The 19944-nt window shown below is 44.4% G+C and overlaps 1 protein-coding gene across 4 annotated transcripts in view; it reads right to left on the reverse strand.

The window, feature by feature from the left end:
- Nucleotides 1-19944, reverse strand: part of ATP6V1H (ATPase H+ transporting V1 subunit H) — a 215105-nt gene that overhangs the window by 18100 nt on the left and 177061 nt on the right. Inside the window, exon 15 of one of the 4 annotated variants that reach the window (XR_012233809.1) lies at nucleotides 3945-4032. The exons of the other annotated variants lie outside the window; for them this stretch is intronic. The gene's annotated coding sequence lies outside the window, so the exon portion shown is untranslated. The remainder of the gene's footprint in view (nucleotides 1-3944; nucleotides 4033-19944) is intronic. 4 annotated transcript variants of the gene reach the window in all.

The raw sequence follows: 19944 nt of genomic DNA on the forward strand, positions 1-19944 counted from the left end.
CGCTGCGGAACCGCAGCAAAATCCGCAGCGTGTGCACACAGCCTTAGGAGATCTCTCCAGATCGTGCAATGAACCGTCTGAAAGGAGCCAGCTGTCACGAATGCAGCCACAGACGCAGCCCAGCAGGTGCCTCCACGCCGATGGCGAGGGGCGGGCATCTCCCGGGGACGCAATATGGACCCTCTATACCACAGAGGGGGACCTGGGCCTACCCGAACTAGGGAAAGGCAGCGACCGGGATTCTGTGGCAGCTGAGCATGAGGACAAAGAAGGCACGTAGGACTAGATAACACCACACAACTTCAGGTATAAATAAAGTAAAGTTTACTTAAAGTAAAGTCACAGTACATAGACAAAACAGGGCTAAACCAGGCTCCCGATTCCACACTTCCCAGAAGGGTACCACTCAGTGGACCCCAAGGCACCATCGAATCACCGAGGCACTCATAAGCGGGACATCGGGACACAGGCAGGACATCAAGACACACAAGGTCATCAGGACATCAGGGCACACGAGGTCATCAGGACATCAGGGTCACCCACAGGACATCAGAGTCACCGGCAGACATCAGACGGGAGTCGTTTGGTTCCAGACATCCAACACGACCTACAGGCACCACTACAGTCACCAGCTCCAGGCAGCGGTCATCAGGTTCCAGACTATGGTCGATAGGCTCCAGGCATCGGACCTAGGAAGGAACTTAAGCGTGATAGTGCTATCACCGCAGGATTGCTGGGCCTGCATGGAGCTAGCACCGCATGGTAGTCAGAGCACAGCATAGTAGATGCTCAGAAGGAACACCGGTTACAAGAGTCTCAGAGTCACTGGGTGCGGACCTCGAAACACGGAGGGATTCCAGGAACATAACACAGCAGACAGTTCAGACATAGTCAGGTACGGGATAGATACAGGATCAAGGATTCAAGCCAGGATACACCGCCTCCAGGCCAAGGCGAATTTAGACGGGGTCAGGTACAGGATCAGGGATTCAGGCCCGGATATACCGCCTCCGGGGCAGGGCGAGGGAACAGGACAAAGCAGGAATCAAGCCAGGGAATTTGGTACCATAACCGAGACAGACGAGGTCCACAGACACGAGACACACATAGCAAAGTCCAGGAGCGTTGTGAGTAGCTCTGGCCCCGCCCATAGGGCAGGTAAGTTTATAAAGGAGCTGCCCCTCAGCAATTGGCTGGGGACAGCATTTCAAGTACACACTAACCCTGATAAAAGCAGGGGAGGTGTGGCCGCGCACACCCTAAGCACGCACAGAAACCATTGCAGCACAATCAGTGCAGTAACTGCAGCTTAGAGCACCTGGCATCGTCTGCAAGCCTAGACACACGTGGAAAGTCATGCCCCAGCTGCAAATGACCTCACAACCAGTGTACAGCTTCCACAGCGGTGACCAGTGACCGCACATGCGAATGGTCAAACAGCAGAGCAAAGACCTAACAACACATGTGCAGCTACGCAGCAGAGCAGGGAACTGAGCAGGCTCCATACAGGTAACAGCCAGCATTATCCCAGCTCAATTAGGGGGAAAGGAGTAAGGGGTTAAAGCAGACATGCATTGTCACGCCGACAGGCAGATACAGACAGAACGGCGTGTCACCAGCGTTCTGTCTGAAATCAGAGCTCGGCATGCCAGTTTCCCTTGACCACATATAAAAATAAGGTCAGAAGCAAATCCACATTACAGTATCTAGCAGATGGGTCCCAGATGAAACATTGAGCATGGAATAATGAATTATCCAATTGTAAAGGCAAATATATAGAACTTTCCTGATGGCAGAGTGATAAAAGCAGTGCGCTAATGGCTCTAAGTAAGGATGAGAAATAGCAGCGATTCTGAAATAGCCTTCCACAGTGGGGTGCTGCAAATAATCGAATAATCATAGTAATTTAGAAAAGTCAATATTTTGATAATTTGTTTATAAAGTTGGGCACACGGTGGCCCTTGAGCCATGCGGTCTGCTGCCTCTCTGGGGCCACTCCTGACTTTGCAGCTCTGATAAATGTGTAGGATTCAGTGAAGCATTGCTTGATTCATGGCACCATCCTGAAACGCCACACGGCTGCTCGGAACGATCGATTGATAAATCATTCCTAGTCAAGGGAGTTCTTGATTGCAGTCTAATAAATACATTTGTGTCACTTTGTGCTATGTACTAGCAATGCTCTAGACAAAAAAAAAACAACAACCTGGGCATCTGTGTCTCATACAGTTGTGGCCAAAAGTATTGACACCTCTGCAATTCTGTCAGATAATACTCAGTTTCTTCCTGAAAATGATTGCAAACACAAATTCTTTGGTATTATTATCTTCATTTAATTTGTCTTAAATGAAAAAACACAATAGAGAATGAAGCAAAAAGCAAAACATTGATCATTTCACACAAAACTCCAAAAATGGGCCAGACAAAAGTATTGGCACCCTCAGCCTAATACTTGGTTGCACAACCTTTAGCCAAAATAACTGCGACCAACCGCTTCCGGTAACCATCAATGAGTTTCTTACAATGCTCTGCTGAAATTTTTGACCATTCTTCTTTGGCAAACTGCTCCAGGTCCCTGATATTTGAAGGGTGCCTTCTCCAAACTGCCATTTTTAGATCTCTCCACAGGTGTTCTATGGGATTCAGGTCTGGACTCATTGCTGGCCACCTTAGAAGTCTCCAGTGCTTTCGCTCAAACCATTTTCTAGTGCTTTTTGAAGTGTGTTTGGGGTCATTGTCCTGCTGGAAGACCCATGACCTCTGAGGGAGACCCAGCTTTCTCACACTGGGCCCTACATTATGCTGCAAAATTTGTTGGTAGTCTTCAGACTTCATAATGCCATGCACACGGTCAAGCAGTCCAGTGCCAGAGGCAGCAAAGCAACCCCAAAACATCAGGGAACCTCCGCCATGTTTGACTGTGTTATTTTCTATGAATGCCTCTTTTTTTCTCCTGTAAACTCTATGTTGATGCCTTTGCCCAAAAAGCTCTACTTTTGTCTCATCTGACCAGAGAACATTCTTCCAAAACGTTTTTGGCTTTTTCAGGTACGTTTTGGCAAACTCCAGCCTGGCTTTTTATGTCTTGGGGTAAGAAGTGGGGTCTTCCTAGGTCTCCTACCATACAGTCCCTTTTCATTCAGACGCCGACGGATAGTACGGGTTGACACTATTGTACCCTCGGACTGCAGGGCATCATGAACTTGTTTGGATGTTAGTCGAGGTTCTTTATCCAACATCCGCACAATTTTGCGTTGAAATCTCTTGTCAATTTTTCTTTTCTGTCCACATCTAGGGAGGTTAGCCACAGTGCCATGGGCTTTAAACTTCGTGATGACACTGCGCACGGTAGACACAGGAACATTCAGGTCTTTGGAGATGGACTTGTAGCCTTGAGATTGCTCATGCTTCCTCACAATTTGGTTTCTCAAGTCCTCAGACAGTTCTTTGGTCTTCTTTCTTTTCTCCATGCTCAATGTGGTACACACAAGGACACAGGACAGAGGTTTAGTCAACTTTAATCCATGTCAACTGGCTGCAAGTCTGATTTAGTTATTGCCAACACCTGTTAGGTGCCACAGGTAAGTTACAGGTGCTGTTAATTACACAAATTAGAGAAGCATCACATGATTTTTCGAACAGTGCCAATACTTTTGTCCACCCTCTTTTTTAAGTTTGGTGTGGAATTATATCCAATTTGGCTTTAGGACAATTCTTTTTGTGTTTTTTTCATTTAAGACAAATTAAATGAAGATAATAATACCAAAGAATTTGTGTTTGCAATCATTTTAAGGAAGAAACTGAGTATTATCTGACAAAATTGCAGGGGTGTCAATACTTTTGGCCACAACTGTAGACTAAAAACTGTAGAGCTCCAAAAATTATAATTACGGTACAAATTTTCAATACATATCATTATTATAAAGATATAAAGAAAGACTTACTATGTGCAATACTCCGAATCTCCCTCCTCCTTCTGACTGCTCTTCTTTCTTCTACTTACAGCTAGTCAACTTTGAACTTTAAAACTCCCTATGTGCACAAAAATAACTACTATTACACTGCACTAAGGACAGGAATAACTATAATAGCACTGCCACCATGTAGAGGAGTATGATTACTATAATAATGCCCCTCTGTGAAACTATATCAACTATAATCCTTTTATGTACAAGTATATAACGGCTATTGTATTACTCCTTATTTAAAAAGCTATAACTACTATTATAATACTGCCCCCATGGAGAAGACTATAACAACTATAATACAGCCACCATGTAGAGGAGTATGACTACCGTAACACTGCCTGTCTGTAATACGGTATCTACTGTAATGCTTTAATGTACAAGAATATAACTACTATAATACTGCCCCATATACAAGAATATAACTACTATAAATACTGCCTCATATATAAGAATATAACTACTATAAAACTGCCTCATATATATAAGAATATAACTAATATAATACTGTCCCCTATATAATATAACTACAATACTGCCCATTATAGATATAAGAATATTAGTATAATACTGTCCCCATATAAGAATATAACTACTATAATACTGCCCCTAATATAAGAATATAACTACTATAATACTGCCCCCTATATATAAGAATATAACTACAATAATACTGCCCCCTATATATAAGAATATAACTACTATAATACTTCCAAATCTTCTATTTCGACCAACAAATACTCTTTATCGTCCGAAACATCTCACATTTTATATTTCTTCCTATGCCAGATCTCAATACTGTAAATTTAGAACTGGAAGAATTAACAGCCTCGGTCTCCTTTGGTGCTCAAGTCTTTTTTATAATACTTCTCCATGCACAGGAATATACCTGCTATAATATAGCCCCATATGTAGAAAAAAATAAGTACTATAATACTGCCATCATGTACACAAATATAACTACTATAATACAGACCCCATGTACAAGTATATAATTGCAAAAATATTGCTCTTATGTACAAGAATAACTACTAATAACTACTATAATACTGCAATCTATATACAATAACATAACTACTACAATACTGCCTCCATGTATAATATGACTAATATATTACGGCCCCTATGGACAACTACTATAATATTGCCCCTATGGACAAGAATAACTACTATAACACCGTTCCATATACAAAAATATAACTATTATAGTACTACCCTATGTAGAAGAATATGACTACTATAATACTGCCTTCTAAGTACTAGAATATAACTTAATACAGCTCTTACGTACCAGAATAAAACTACTATAAGACTGGCCCCCATGTATAAGAATGTAATTACTATAATATGGCCCAATATGTAGAAAAATATAACTTCTATAATAATGTTTCTATGTATAAGAATAATTACTATAACTCTGCCTCTTATGCACAAAACTATAAGGCTATGTGCACACACAGTTTTTTGGATCTGCGGATTTTGTAGTAAAATCCGCAGATAAATCCGCAGGACTTTATCTGCGGATTTGCCCTGTGGTTTTACAATGGATGAGGTGTGAAACCGCAGCGGTTCAGCACAAAAGAATTGACATGCTGCGGATTGTAAACCGCAGCAAAACCACGCGGAAAAATCCGCAGCATGTGCACAGCGGTTTTTTTTTTACTTAGGAAATAAAGGTACTGTACAATGCAGCAAAATCTCCTGCGGACCCGCAACAGAGTCCGCAGCGTGTGCACACACCCTAACAACTAACAGGACGATGTTACACACAGTATCCCGATGTTCTCTTGTATGGCATATCAAAAAGTCGTCCTCTCACTCTCTAGCAGGCAAAGGCAGGTGACCTAGGTATTTTTTTTTTGAACCAAAGATTTTTTATTATATTCAAATGCCGTTTACATTACATGCAGGCAAAAGCCTATGCAAAATCCAGAACATATACAAAAAAGATATACGACATTCGAGTTACCCCCCTCATAAGAAAGCCCCCCCTCCTCCCTCCTCCCTCGCCCCCCAAGCCTAATTGCCATAAGACATTCTCAATAAGGTTGACTCTACTGCAACCACTTAGACCAAAGTTTTTCAAAATGCACCTCTTTGTGTCATCGTCTATAAACTCTTTCTTCTAACCGAACTACATTGTTCACTCGTACAATAAATTCCCCAACCGTCGGGGGCTCGGCATCGATCCATTTTTGTGCGATCAGTTTACGGGCAACATATAAAAGTTTTGCTATAATTGGCTTATATGCATTTCCCACAGACACTTCCTCCACATACCCCAACACACACGTTATGGGGTCCCTTCCCACTCCACATTGGTATATCTTCTCAATTTGTTCAATAACCTCCCCCCAATATGAAGAGAGTCTTGGGCAGGACCAGAGCATGTGTAACATTCCCGCGGGTTCAACTCTACATCTTGGACATTCCGCATTGTCCCTCAGGCCCATTTTTTCCATAAGTTCCGGGGTTTTATACGTTCTATGTATAATGTACAGCTGCGATATCCTACCCGGTTCACTCAATGAAAGTTTGGGTATATATTCTAATATAGTGTCCCATATTTCATCTTCTATCTGTCCCACTTCCCTCTCCCATTTAGCTTTTGCCTTTAGGGGAAACCTAATCATGTGGGAGTACAATAGGTCCCGGTAAATGGTGGAAATAACTCCCCTCGTACCCCCAGACGCGCACACATAATCCAACACAACATCTTTTTGTACCGTCATATGTGTCATATGTTTCTGTGCCTGGAATGCATGCCTGAGACCGAGGTATCGAAACTCCCCAAACTCCTCGAGAGCCCAAACTCCTCTTTTAATACAGAAAATGGCTTGATTTCCGTCCCCTCCAGTAACTGCCACATATATTGCAATCCTTTCCTCTCCCAATCACCAAAATCCTTCAATTTACACAGTTCTGATAGGCTTGCATTATCCCAAATAGGCGTGTATGTCGTCAATTCCCCAATTCCTCTAAGACTCTTAATATTTTGCCATATTTTATGCATTAACCTAAAAGTAGGTAGTCCTTTTCCATGACTCACAAAGCATCCCGCCTCCAGACTCTGTATTAATATTTTTTTATTGGTCAGTTGGGCCAAAATTTTTCCCATAACATTTAAATTTCCCTCCTCTTGCCAACCTCTGAAGTGCTGCCCTTGCGTTGCTATAAAGTATATCCATGGGTTTGGTGCCGCCAGCCCTCCTTCCCCCTTTGGAGCACTTCCAGTTTAATTTTTGCTTGTTTTTTCCCCCCAAATTAATTCCCTAAAAATAGTATTAATTTTATAAAATCTTCTCTTTGGGATCCACACCGGGGTATTATGGAGAATATACACCAACTGAGGCATCATTATCATTTTAAGTAGGTTCGTCCTCCCTACTATTGACAATACTAGTTTACACCATGCTGTCATCTTGGCTTTAAATTTAACTAATAAAGGATCCAGGTTTAATTCGAGAAATCTAGATATAGGCATTGATACCCATATTCCGAGGTATTTAAATTCATTAACTACTTTCAGCTGTCCATCCACCCCACCTATATGTGGACATCCCAATTCCCGGTCAATCCCCATGATACATGATTTGTCCCAATTAATTCTCAATCCGGAAAAGGATCCAAATCTTTCTATAAGGGCCATAACCTTAGTCAACGAATCTCCCCCATCTTGCAGAAAAAGGAGTATGTCATCTGCGTATAGGGCAATCTTTTCCTCCAGATTCCCATATCTGAAGCCCTGTATTTCTGTGGAGTTACGAATTTTAATCGCTAATGGCTCCATCGCCACCGCAAATAGCAACGGCGATAAGGGGCATCCCTGACGAGTTCCTCTGAACAACCCAAACGACTCCGAGGTCTCCCCGTTAATCCTAATGTACCCCTTTGGATCCACGTATAATAATTTAATCCAGGAAATAAATCTATGTCCGAATCCCATTAACTTCAATACTGCCCATAGATAATTCCACTCTACCCTATCAAATGCCTTTCGTGCATCCAGCGAGGCCACCACCCTTTCCCCTTCATTATCTGCCGGGAGTTGCATATTTAGAAAGAGTCTACGTAGGTTAATGGCGGTAGATCTATTTTGTAAAAAACCCAATTGGTCTGGATGTATCAATTTTTGAACAACCCCAGACATTCTTATCGCCAACATTTTAGCTAATATTTTAACGTCTGACGTCAATAACGAGATGGGTCTATAGGATTCAACGGATGAGGCATCTTTCCCCTCCTTAGGAATAACCACAATTACGGCCTCCCTCATAGACCTCGGCAATGCCCCTCTCTCCGCTGCATCTTCAAATACCTCCTTAAGTTTAGGTGCTACGACCTCTATTAGTTCCTTATATGCTTCTCCCGGGATACCGTCAGAGCCAGGTGACCTATTATTTGCCAATGACAGAATAGCCTTCTCCACTTCCTCTACAGTAAATAATTCTTCCAGATTCTGTTTATCAGTATCATCTAACTTAGGTATCTCCATCTCTTGTAAGTATCTATCCATTTCTTGTTCTCTAACCCCCAATTCTGAGGTATATAATTTTACATAGTATTCCCGGAAACATTCCAATATCCCAGAGGTGGCTTTATGAGTTACCCCATCCTCCTTGACAATTTTATATATCTGTGTGGAGCCTTTCTGCACCGCAGATATCACTGATAGTAAGTGTCCCACCTTTTCCCCTTCATCATAGAACAGTGCTCTCTGGAATGCCCTTTTCTTGTCTATCCCTTGTAAATATAACTTATTTACTTCTTCTTGTGCTTCTTTTAATGCTTTTTTAGTGGCGATACTGGGCCTATGTATCATTTCCTCCTCTGCCCTGCTCAATCTGTCTGTAGTCTCTTGGTTTACATGTCTCGTTTGTGTCTTACGTCTCGAAATATCTCGTTTGAATAGTCCCCTTAAATATGCTTTCATGGTATCCCACACTATAAGTGAGTCAGCAGAACCTTCATTTAATTGGAAGAATTCAATAAGATCTTTTTTAATAATTTCCATATTAAGACATTTGAGCCATTCCGGATGTATTGTCCCCCCTACTCTCCTCCTTTTTCCCACTCCCAGTCTCAAACTAACTTCAATTGCCTTATGGTCGGAGATAACTCTCTGTAAATATTCCACCGTCCCAACTATTCCGTCCATGCCCCTGTTACCTAATGCTAAGTCTATGCGCGATAAGGCATGATACGAGGACGAATAACACGAAAAGCATTTGTTCCCCTCATTCCGCACTCTCCATAAGTCTATCATACCCATCTCACTAACATATGTCCCGAATGGAGTCATCCTATCCTTCCTGGGGTTAATTCCCCCGATTCCCACACGATCCCAATACTCGTTCATGACATTGTTAACGTCCCCTAATATTAACACCGGACATTCCCCTCCCCTCCCCGTCCACTCAAAAATCTCTTGTAGTTTCTTTTTCGAATATGGGGGTGGAATATAAAGTGCCACTATGATCACACATACACCAGAAATTCGGCATCTCAGGGAAACAAACTGCCCATCCCTATCTACGTAAGATTCAATTTCCTCGTAGTGAGCATGAGAATGTATCAGTACAGAGACTCCCCTCGCGTAGGCCGAATACATAGAGTGATAGGCCCGGGTAATCCATTTTTTCTCTAACCATTTTTCTTTTCCTTTAATCAAGCGAGTTTCTAGTAAACACGTAATAGCTGGATTGTGCTTTCTAATTTCTGCCATGACTGCTGCTCTTTTACTTGGATCTGAAACCCCCCTCACATTCCAACTTAGAATTCTTGTATCACCACTCATTATGTCCTATGAACATCAGTTGTAGTCGGTCTCTTGTAGTCCCTTTATCACATTGCAGTATGAAAACTCTCCCACAACATATCCCCCCCTGATCCCCCCCGCCCCCCCCCTTCCCTCCTTCCCCGTATAACAGATTCTCTCTCTCCAACGAGAGAGGGTGCAACTGGCACCTAGCTACTGTGAGCCCTCGTATAGCCACTGAACCTCCTTCACTTGGGCGTACATCGCTCCCACCGTCACATACAAACATGCCCAATAGGCCACATAACTTTTTCTAACATGGATAATTCAATAAACATAAAAAAAAAAAAAACCCAGGATCTACGACCCAAAAATAGATCTGAGTACCCAGGCGTCGCGGGGCACAGATTCAAAAATAGAGAAAAAATGTCCGAAAAATTCTTCTTCAGCCTTTTCCTTCTTTCTCAGCCCTTAGTTTGGAGTGGTTGATTTCCATCCACTTGACGGCCTCCTCTGGGGTTGGAAAAAACTGAACAGACCCCAAAGCTGCTACTCTCAGTTTGGCGGGATATAACAGAGTACTTCACTCCCAGCACTCTCAGTCCTTTCTTGACCTCGCCAAATTTCATCCGCATTTTCTGAACCTCTGCTGAATAGTCCGGATATATTTCAATACGGCGTCCATTAAATATGAGGTCCTCCTTCTTCCTAGCCTCCCGGAGGATAGTCTCTCTATCTCTGCAGTTAAGTATCCTGGCCAACATTGTACGGGGGGGGGGACTACCCGGAGGGAGGGGTTGCAGGGGAACGCGGTGTGCTCTCTCTACCGCAAACACCCTGGAGAGTGTGTCTCTGCCAATTTTAGATAGGATCCATTGCTCAGTAAAGTCAGTGGGGTCGTTACCCTCTACTTTTTCCGGGAATCCCACAAATCTAAGATTGTTTCTCCTAGATCTATTGTCTAGATCATCTTGTTTTAAGTGCACTTCTGAAATCTTTTGCGTGTGCTGGTTCTGAGTTTTCTGCATTTTATTTACAGTGTCCTCAGTGGTGCTCACTCTCTCTTCCACAGCACCCATCCTAGCATCCGCCTTGTTTAGTGCCTCTTTAATTCCAATAATTTCTTCCTTAATATTATCAACCCGGCTGCTCAACTTAGTCAGTGTTTTTTTACAGGACAATACCACCAGAAAGACATCTTTTAAAGTTGGTTCCCCTTCAGGGCCCTCCTCGTCAGCTTCACTATCCTCCTCTTCAGATGCACACTCAGAGACAGTGACTCCCCCTCCCCCCTCCTTTCAGCCTCTCCTGCAGCTTCGTTGCTCATTCTCTCTCCCTCCAGCACAGTACCTTCTCCGGTGCCCCCCTCATCTTCCCTTGCAAAGCGCTGCAGCTTCTGGATAATTTGTGACCTTCTGCCATAGTTCTCAGTCAGTCTCTGTGCCTCCTCCACTCTCCCGGCGCCATCTTGTGCAGCCACACTGCCGTCCTCCCCGACGTCTTTCTGCCTCCTCCTCCCCATCTCCGCACTCTTCTTCACTCCCGGTGTCTCCACTCAGCCCTCGGGCACCCACCACAGCAGTAAGTGTGCACGGGTCTCTGTTATGTCGGCCTATTAAGGATTATTCTTCAGAATGACAGTGGAGCTCCTCAGCCTCACGTCCTCTCACATCCGCGCCAGGCCACACCCCCTGGTGACCTAGGTATTTAACACGTGTCTCGCACGTAATGTGTCAACTAAAAGCAGTGAGCATTGGTATTTTATAAGTTACAGATGCAGGAAAAAAGCGTCAGTGGGGTCCACCTCTCTGAACAAAACTACCAAGGGCCACAATTGCTATTAACCATGCCATCTAAAGAGTTAAATGGCTAGTATAATTGCTATTTCCGCTCCTGGCCATGACAGCACGTTGTCAGCTCTACATTACAGCTGACACCCACAAAGGATTTCGCCATAATAGTACAGCATCCTCCCCACAATGTATTAATACTCCATGGGACGCCATGCGAAGGGATTAATTAAATAAGCTGGAGTAAAAAGAGGGTGATTTATATTACTGGACCACGGGATGTTGGTTAAAATACATTTTCATTTCACCTTTGGCTTTGAATACAGCTTTAATTAATGCACAAAGATACATTCGTACTAGAACATTGCATTTCATTTACTCTGAACATTGTGCTATTATTACTAATATTCTTGATCAGTCTGTACTTAGTAGCAATTTATTGTATAGGACTTATATATAAGCTAAACTTTCTCTGTCCTGTAAGCCTTAGAAAATAAAGCGGTTTTCGGACTACCTTTAAAAATGTTCTGACTTGAAGACCTAGCCATGGCTAGTTAGAAATTTCCAGTTAACCTGTTCCTTTTAAGAGATTATCTGGCACCATTCACTTCTGCATCAGAAGTGATCAGTGCTGATGACATTATGACCCCACAGCGAATCTATTAACACATCTTGTATAGTTGTGAGGTTGCAACATCCAGAGTTGTGTAATCAGTAAACCAAACCTCCGACTCCTCAATATCACTGCCTCCCGACTCCACAGCTCTGCCTCACTACTGAGCATGTACATAACGTGCAGCACAGATTCATCTCACCTACAACTCCACAGCACTGGTCACTACTGAGCATGTACATAACGTGCAGCACAGATTCATCTCACCTACAACTCCACAGCCCTGCCTCACTACTGAGCATGTACATAACGTGCAGCACAGATTCATCTCACCTACAACTCCACAGCACTGCCTCACTACTGAGCATGTACATAAAGTGCAGCACAGATTCATCTCACCTACAACTCCACAGCACTGGTCACTACTGAGCATGTACATAAAGTGCAGCACAGATTCATCTCACCTACAACTCCACAGCCCTGCCTCACTACTGAGCATGTACATAACGTGCAGCACAGATTCATCTCACCTACAACTCCACAGCACTGCCTCACTACTGAGCATGTACATAAAGTGCAGCACAGATTCATCTCACCTACAACTCCACAGCACTGGTCACTACTGAGCATGTACATAAAGTGCAGCACAGATTCATCTCACCTACGACTCCACAGCACTGCCTCACTACTGAGCATGTACATAACGTGCAGCACAGAATCATCTCACCTACGACCCCACAGCCCTGCCTCACTACTGAGCATGTACACAACGTGCAGCACAGATTCATCTCACCTACGACTCCACAGCACTGCCTCACTACTGAGCATGGACATAAAGTGCGCACAGATTCATCTCACCTACAACTCCACAGCCCTGCCTCATTACTGAGCATGTGCATAACGTGCAGCACAGATTCATCTCACCTACGACTCCACAGCCCTGCCTCACTACTGAGCATGGACATAAAGTGCAGCACAGATTCATCTCACCTACAACTCCACAGCCCTGCCTCACTACTGAGCATGTGCATAACGTGCAGCACAGATTCATCTCACCTACGACTCCACAGCCCTGCCTCACTACTGAGCATGTGCATAACGTGCAGCACAGATTCATCTCACCTACAACTTCACAGCCCTGCCTCACTACTGAGCATGTACATAAAGTGCAGCACAGATTCATCTCACCTACGACTCCACAGCACTGCCTCACTACTGAGCATGTACATAACGTGCAGCACAGATTCATCTCATCTACGACCCCACAGCCCTGCCTCACTACTGAGCATGTACACAACGTGCAGCACAGATTCATCTCACCTACGACTCCACAGCACTGCCTCACTACTGAGCATGTACATAACGTGCAGCACAGATTCATCTCACCTACGACCCCACAGCCCTGCCTCACTACTGAGCATGTACACAACGTGCAGCACAGATTCATCTCACCTACGACTCCACAGCACTGCCTCACTACTGAGCATGGACATAAAGTGCGCACAGATTCATCTCACCTACAACTCCACAGCCCTGCCTCATTACTGAGCATGTGCATAACGTGCAGCACAGATTCATCTCACCTACGACTCCACAGCCCTGCCTCACTACTGAGCATGGACATAAAGTGCAGCACAGATTCATCTCACCTACGACTCCACAGCACTGCCTCACTACTGAGCATGTACATAACGTGCAGCACAGATTCATCTCATCTACGACCCCACAGCCCTGCCTCACTACTGAGCATGTACACAACGTGCAGCACAGATTCATCTCACCTACGACTCCACAGCACTGCCTCACTACTGAGCATGTACACAACGTGCAGCACAGATTCATCTCACCTACGACCCCACAGCCCTGCCTCACTACTGAGCATGTACACAACGTGCAGCACAGATTCATCTCACCTACGACTCCACAGCACTGCCTCACTACTGAGCATGGACATAAAGTGCGCACAGATTCATCTCACCTACAACTCCACAGCCCTGCCTCATTACTGAGCATGTGCATAACGTGCAGCACAGATTCATCTCACCTACGACTCCACAGCCCTGCCTCACTACTGAGCATGTACATAAAGTGCAGCACAGATTCATCTCACCTACGACTCCACAGCACTGCCTCACTACTGAGCATGTACATAACGTGCAGCACAGATTCATCTCATCTACGACCCCACAGCCCTGCCTCACTACTGAGCATGTACACAACGTGCAGCACAGATTCATCTCATCTACGACCCCACAGTCCTGCCTCACTACTGAGCATGTACATAAAGTGCAGCACAGATTCATCTCACCTACAACTACACAGCCCTGCCTCACTACTGAGCATGTACATAACGTGCAGCACAGATTCATCTCACCTACGACTCCACAGCACTGCCTCACTACTGAGCATGTACATAACGTGCAGCACAGATTCATCTCATCTACGACCCCACAGCCCTGCCTCACTACTGAGCATGTACACAACGTGCAGCACAGATTCATCTCATCTACGACCCCACAGTCCTGCCTCACTACTGAGCATGTACATAAAGTGCAGCACAGATTCATCTCACCTACAACTACACAGCCCTGCCTCACTACTGAGCATGTACATAACGTGCAGCACAGATTCATCTCATCTACGACCCCACAGCCCTGCCTCACTACTGAGCATGTACACAACGTTCAGCACAGATTCATCTCATCTACGACCCCACAGTCCTGCCTCACTACTGAGCATGTTCATAAAGTGCAGCACAGATTCATCTCACCTATAATTCCACAGCCCTGCCTCACTACTGAGCATGTACATAATGTGCAGCACAGATTCATCTCACCTACAACTCCACAGCCCTGCCTCACTACTGAGCATGTACAGAAAGTGCAGCACAGAATCATCTCTTCTATGACTCCACAGCACTGGTCACTACTGAGCATGTACATAAAGTGCAGCACTGATTCATCTCACCTACGACTCCACAGCACTGCCTCACTACTGAGCATGTACATAAAGTGCAGCACAGATTCATCTCACCTACAACTCCACAGCACTGGTCACTACTGAGCATGTACATAAAGTGCAGCACAGATTCATCTCACCTACGACTCCACAGCACTGCCTCACTACTGAGCATGTACATAACGTGCAGCACAGATTCATCTCACCTACGACCCCACAGCCCTGCCTCACTACTGAGCATGTACACAACGTGCAGCACAGATTCACCTCACCTACGACTCCACAGCACTGCCTCACTACTGAGCATGGACATAAAGTGCAGCACAGATTCATCTCACCTACAACTCCACAGCCCTGCCTCATTACTGAGCATGTGCATAACGTGCAGCACAGATTCATCTCACCTACGACTCCACAGCCCTGCCTCACTACTGAGCATGGACATAAAGTGCAGCACAGATTCATCTCACCTACAACTCCACAGCCCTGCCTCACTACTGAGCATGTGCATAACATGCAGCACAGATTCATCTCACCTACGACTCCACAGCACGGCCTCACTACTGAGCATGTACATAACGTGCAGCACAGATTAATCTCATCTACGACCCCACAGCCCTGCCTCACTACGGAGCATGTACACAACGTGCAGCACAGATTCATCTCATCTACGACCCCACAGTCCAGCCTCACTACTGAGCATGTACATAAAGTGCAGCACAGATTCATCTCACCTACAACTACACAGACCTGCCTCACTACTGAGCATGTACATAACGTGCAGCACAGATTCATCTCATCTACGACCCCACAGCCCTGCCTCACTACTGAGCATGTACACAACGTTCAGCACAGATTCATCTCATCTACGACCCCACAGTCCTGCCTCACTACTGAGCATGTTCATAAAGTGCAGCACAGATTCATCTCACCGACGACACCACAGCACTGCCTCACTACTGAGCATGTACATAAAGTGCAGCACAGATTCATCTCACCTATAATTCCACAGCCCTGCCTCACTACTGAGCATGTACATAACGTGCAGCACAGATTCATCTCACCTACAACTCCACAGCCCTGCTTCACTACTGAGCATGTACAGAAAGTGCAGCACAGATTCATCTCTTCTATGACTCCACAGCACTGGTCACTACTGAGCATGTACATAAAGTGCAGCACAGATTCATCTCACCTACAACTCCACAGCACTGGTAACTACTGAGCATGTACATAAAGTGCAGCACAGATTCATCTCACCTACGACTCCACAGCCCTGCCTCACTACTGAGCATGTACATAAACTGCAGCACAGATTCATCTCACCTACGACCCCACAGCCCTGCCTCACTACTGAGCATGTACATAAAGTGCAGCACAGATTCATCTCACCTACGACTCCACAGCCCTGCCTCGCTACTGAGCATGTACATAAAGTGCAGCACAGATTCATCTCACCTACAACCCCACAGCCCTGCCTCACGACTGAGCATGTACATAACGTGCAGCACAGACTCATCTCACCTAAGACTCCACAGCCCAGCCTCACTACTGAGCATGTACATAACGAGCAGCACAGATTCATCTCACCTACGACCCCACAGCACTGCCTCACTACTGAGCATGTACATAAAGTGCAGCACAAATTCATCTCATCTATGACTTCACAGCGCTGCCTCACTACTGAGCATGTGCATAAAGTGCAGCACAGATTCATCTCACCTACAACCCCACAGCACCGATCACTACTGAGCATGTACATAAAGTGCAGCATAGATTCATCTCACCTACGACTCCACAGCCCTGCCTCACTACTGAGCATGTACATAAAGTGCAGCACAGATTCATCTCATCTCTGACTTCGCAGCGCTGCCTCATTACTGAGCATGTACATAAAGTGCAGCATAGATTCATCTCACCTACAATTCCACAGCCCTGCTTCAGTACGGAGCATGTACATAAAGTGCAGCACAGATTCATCTCATCTATGACTCCACAGCACTGGTCACTACTGAGCATGTGCAAAAAGTGCAGCACAGATTCATCTCATCTATGACTCCACAGCACTGGTCACTACTGAGCATGTGCATAAAGTGCAGCACAGATTCATCTCACCTATGACTCCACAGCACTGGTCACTACTGAGCATGTGCATAAAGTGCAGCACAGATTCATCTCATCTATGACTTCACAGCACTGGTCACTACTGAGCGTGTACATAACGTGCAGCACTGATTCATCTCATCTATGACTTCACAGCGCCGCCTCAATACTGAGCATGTACATAAAGTGCAGCACAGATTCATCTCACCTACAACCCCACAGCACAGATCACTACTGAGCATGTACATAAAGTGCAGCATAGATTCATCTCACCTACGACTCCACAGCCCTGCCTCACTACTGAGCATGTACATAAAGGGCAGCACAGATTCATCTCACCTACGACTCCACAGCCCTGCCTCCCTACTGAGCATGTACATAAGGTGCAGCACAGATTCATCTCATTTACGACCCCACAGCCCTGCCTCACTACTGAGCATGTTCATAAAGTGCAGCACAGATTCATCTCACCTACGACCCCACAGCACTGCCTCACTACTGAGCATGTACATAAAGTGCAGCACAGATTCATCTCACCTACAACTCCACAGTCCTGCCTCACTACTGAGCATGTACATAACGTGCAGCACAGATTCATCTCACCTACAACCCCACAGCCCTGCCTCACTACTGAGCATGTACATAACGAGCAGCACAGATTCATCTCACCTACGACTCCACAGCCCTGCCTCACTACTGAGCATGTACATGAAGTGCAGCACAGATTCATCTCACATACGACTCCACAGCACTGATCACTACTGAGCATGTACATAAAGTGAAGCACAGATTCATAACTAGAGGAGGAAGACCTGTGAAGACTCAGACGTCAAGGTTAGATTTCAGGAAGGCAGATTTTAAGGGATTCAGAAAGAGAATTGGAGGGATCCAATGGCTGGATATCCTTAAAGACAAAAATGTCCAGGAAGGATGGGAAATCTTGAAAAATGAACTTCTGAAAGCACAATTGTTAACAATTCCGAAAAGAGGGAAGAATAGGCAGCATTTAAGGAAGCCAGGATGGATGAACACAGAACTTAAGCACATGCTAAAAAGGAAGAAAAAAATGTTTATAAAATGGAAAGAGGGAGGCATATCTACAGAAGAATATAATGCTGTCTGCAGAACCTGCAGGGCCCAAATCAGATTATCTAAAGCTGACAATGAATTGAGGCTTGCAAGAGATGTCAAAAGCAATAATAAAGGATTTTGGGGATATGTCAAAAGTAAAAGAAAAGTCAAAGATGCTATAGGATTTTTACAGGATGAAAATGATGAAATGGTAAGACAGGATGTTGAGAAGGCCGAACTTTTAAATTCCTATTTTACATCTGTTTTCTCTCAGAAAGGAAATGTAACATCAACTGTTCTTCACTGTCCCATTAAGGGAATAGAAGAATCCAGGATATCTATAAACAGAAAGATAGTGAGGAAACACTTAGCTAACCTAAATGAATTCAAGTCTCCAGGTCCAGATGAATTACACCCCAGAGTACTGAAGGAGATAGCAGAAGAAATTTTTGAACCCCTCTCCATAATCTTTGAAAATTCTTGGAGAACAGGAGAAGTCCCAGAAGACTGGAGAAGAGCAAATGTTGTTCCTATCTTCAAAAAGGGGAAGAAGGTGGACCCAGGCAACTATAGGCCGGTGAGTTTGACTTCTATACCAGGAAAGATCTTTGAACAAATTATTAAACAACTTGTATGTCAGTACCTGGATAAGAATGAAGTGATTAAACAGAGTCAGCATGGGTTTGTAACTAACAAGTCATGTCAGACTAACTTAATTTCCTTCTATGATGGAATCACCGATTGGGTGGATCAAGGAAATGCTGTAGATATAGTATATCTTGACTTTAGCAAAGCATTTGACAAAGTCTCTCATACAATCCTTATTGAAAAAATGAATAAGTATGGAATGGACAAGGCAACTGTTAGGTGGATTCATAACTGGCTTAGTGATCGGACCCAAAGAGTGGTCGTAAATGGCTGCACATCCAGTTGGAACAATGTCTCAAGTGGGGTACCACAGGGCTCTGTCCTGGGCCCTGTATTGTTCAACATATTTATCAACGATTTAGATGAAGGAATTGAGGGTAAACTGATTAAATTTGCTGATGACACAAAGCTAGGAGGGATAGCTAATACTAGAGAAGAGAGAGGATTCAAAAAGATATAAATAAACTGGAGAAGTGGGCAGCAACTAACAGAATGGTTTTTAACAGGGAAAAATGCAAAGTACTACATCTGGGCAATAAAAATGAAAAAAGCACATACAGAATGGGAGGAATAGGGCTAAGCAACAGCACATGTGAAAAAGACTTGGGTATACTAATAGATCACAGACTGAATATGAGTCAACAGTGTGATGCAGCAGCAAAAAAGGCAAATGCAATTCTAGGATGTATTAACAGAAGCATACAGTCTAGATCACGTGAAGTCATTATTTCCCTCTACTCTTCTTTGGTCAGACCTCATCTAGAATATTGTGTCCAGTTTTGGGCACCACATTTTAAAAAAGACATCAACAAACTGGAGCAAGTTAGAAAAGAGCAACCAAAATAGTGACCGGTCTGCAAACCCTGTCTTATGAGGAAAGGTTGCAGGATTTGGGATTGTTTAGTTTGCAAAAGAGAAGACTGAGAGGAGACTTAATAGCTGTCTACAAATATCTAAAGGGCTGTCACATTATAGAAGGATCAACTTTATTCTCATTTGCACAAGGAAAGACTAGAAGCAATGGGATGAAACTGAATG

This window comes from Dendrobates tinctorius, unplaced genomic scaffold (assembly GCF_039654945.1).
Source record: "Dendrobates tinctorius isolate UK_male_01 unplaced genomic scaffold, ASM3965494v1 ptg000081l, whole genome shotgun sequence".
In the NCBI taxonomy this organism is placed as follows: Eukaryota; Metazoa; Chordata; class Amphibia; order Anura; family Dendrobatidae; genus Dendrobates; species Dendrobates tinctorius.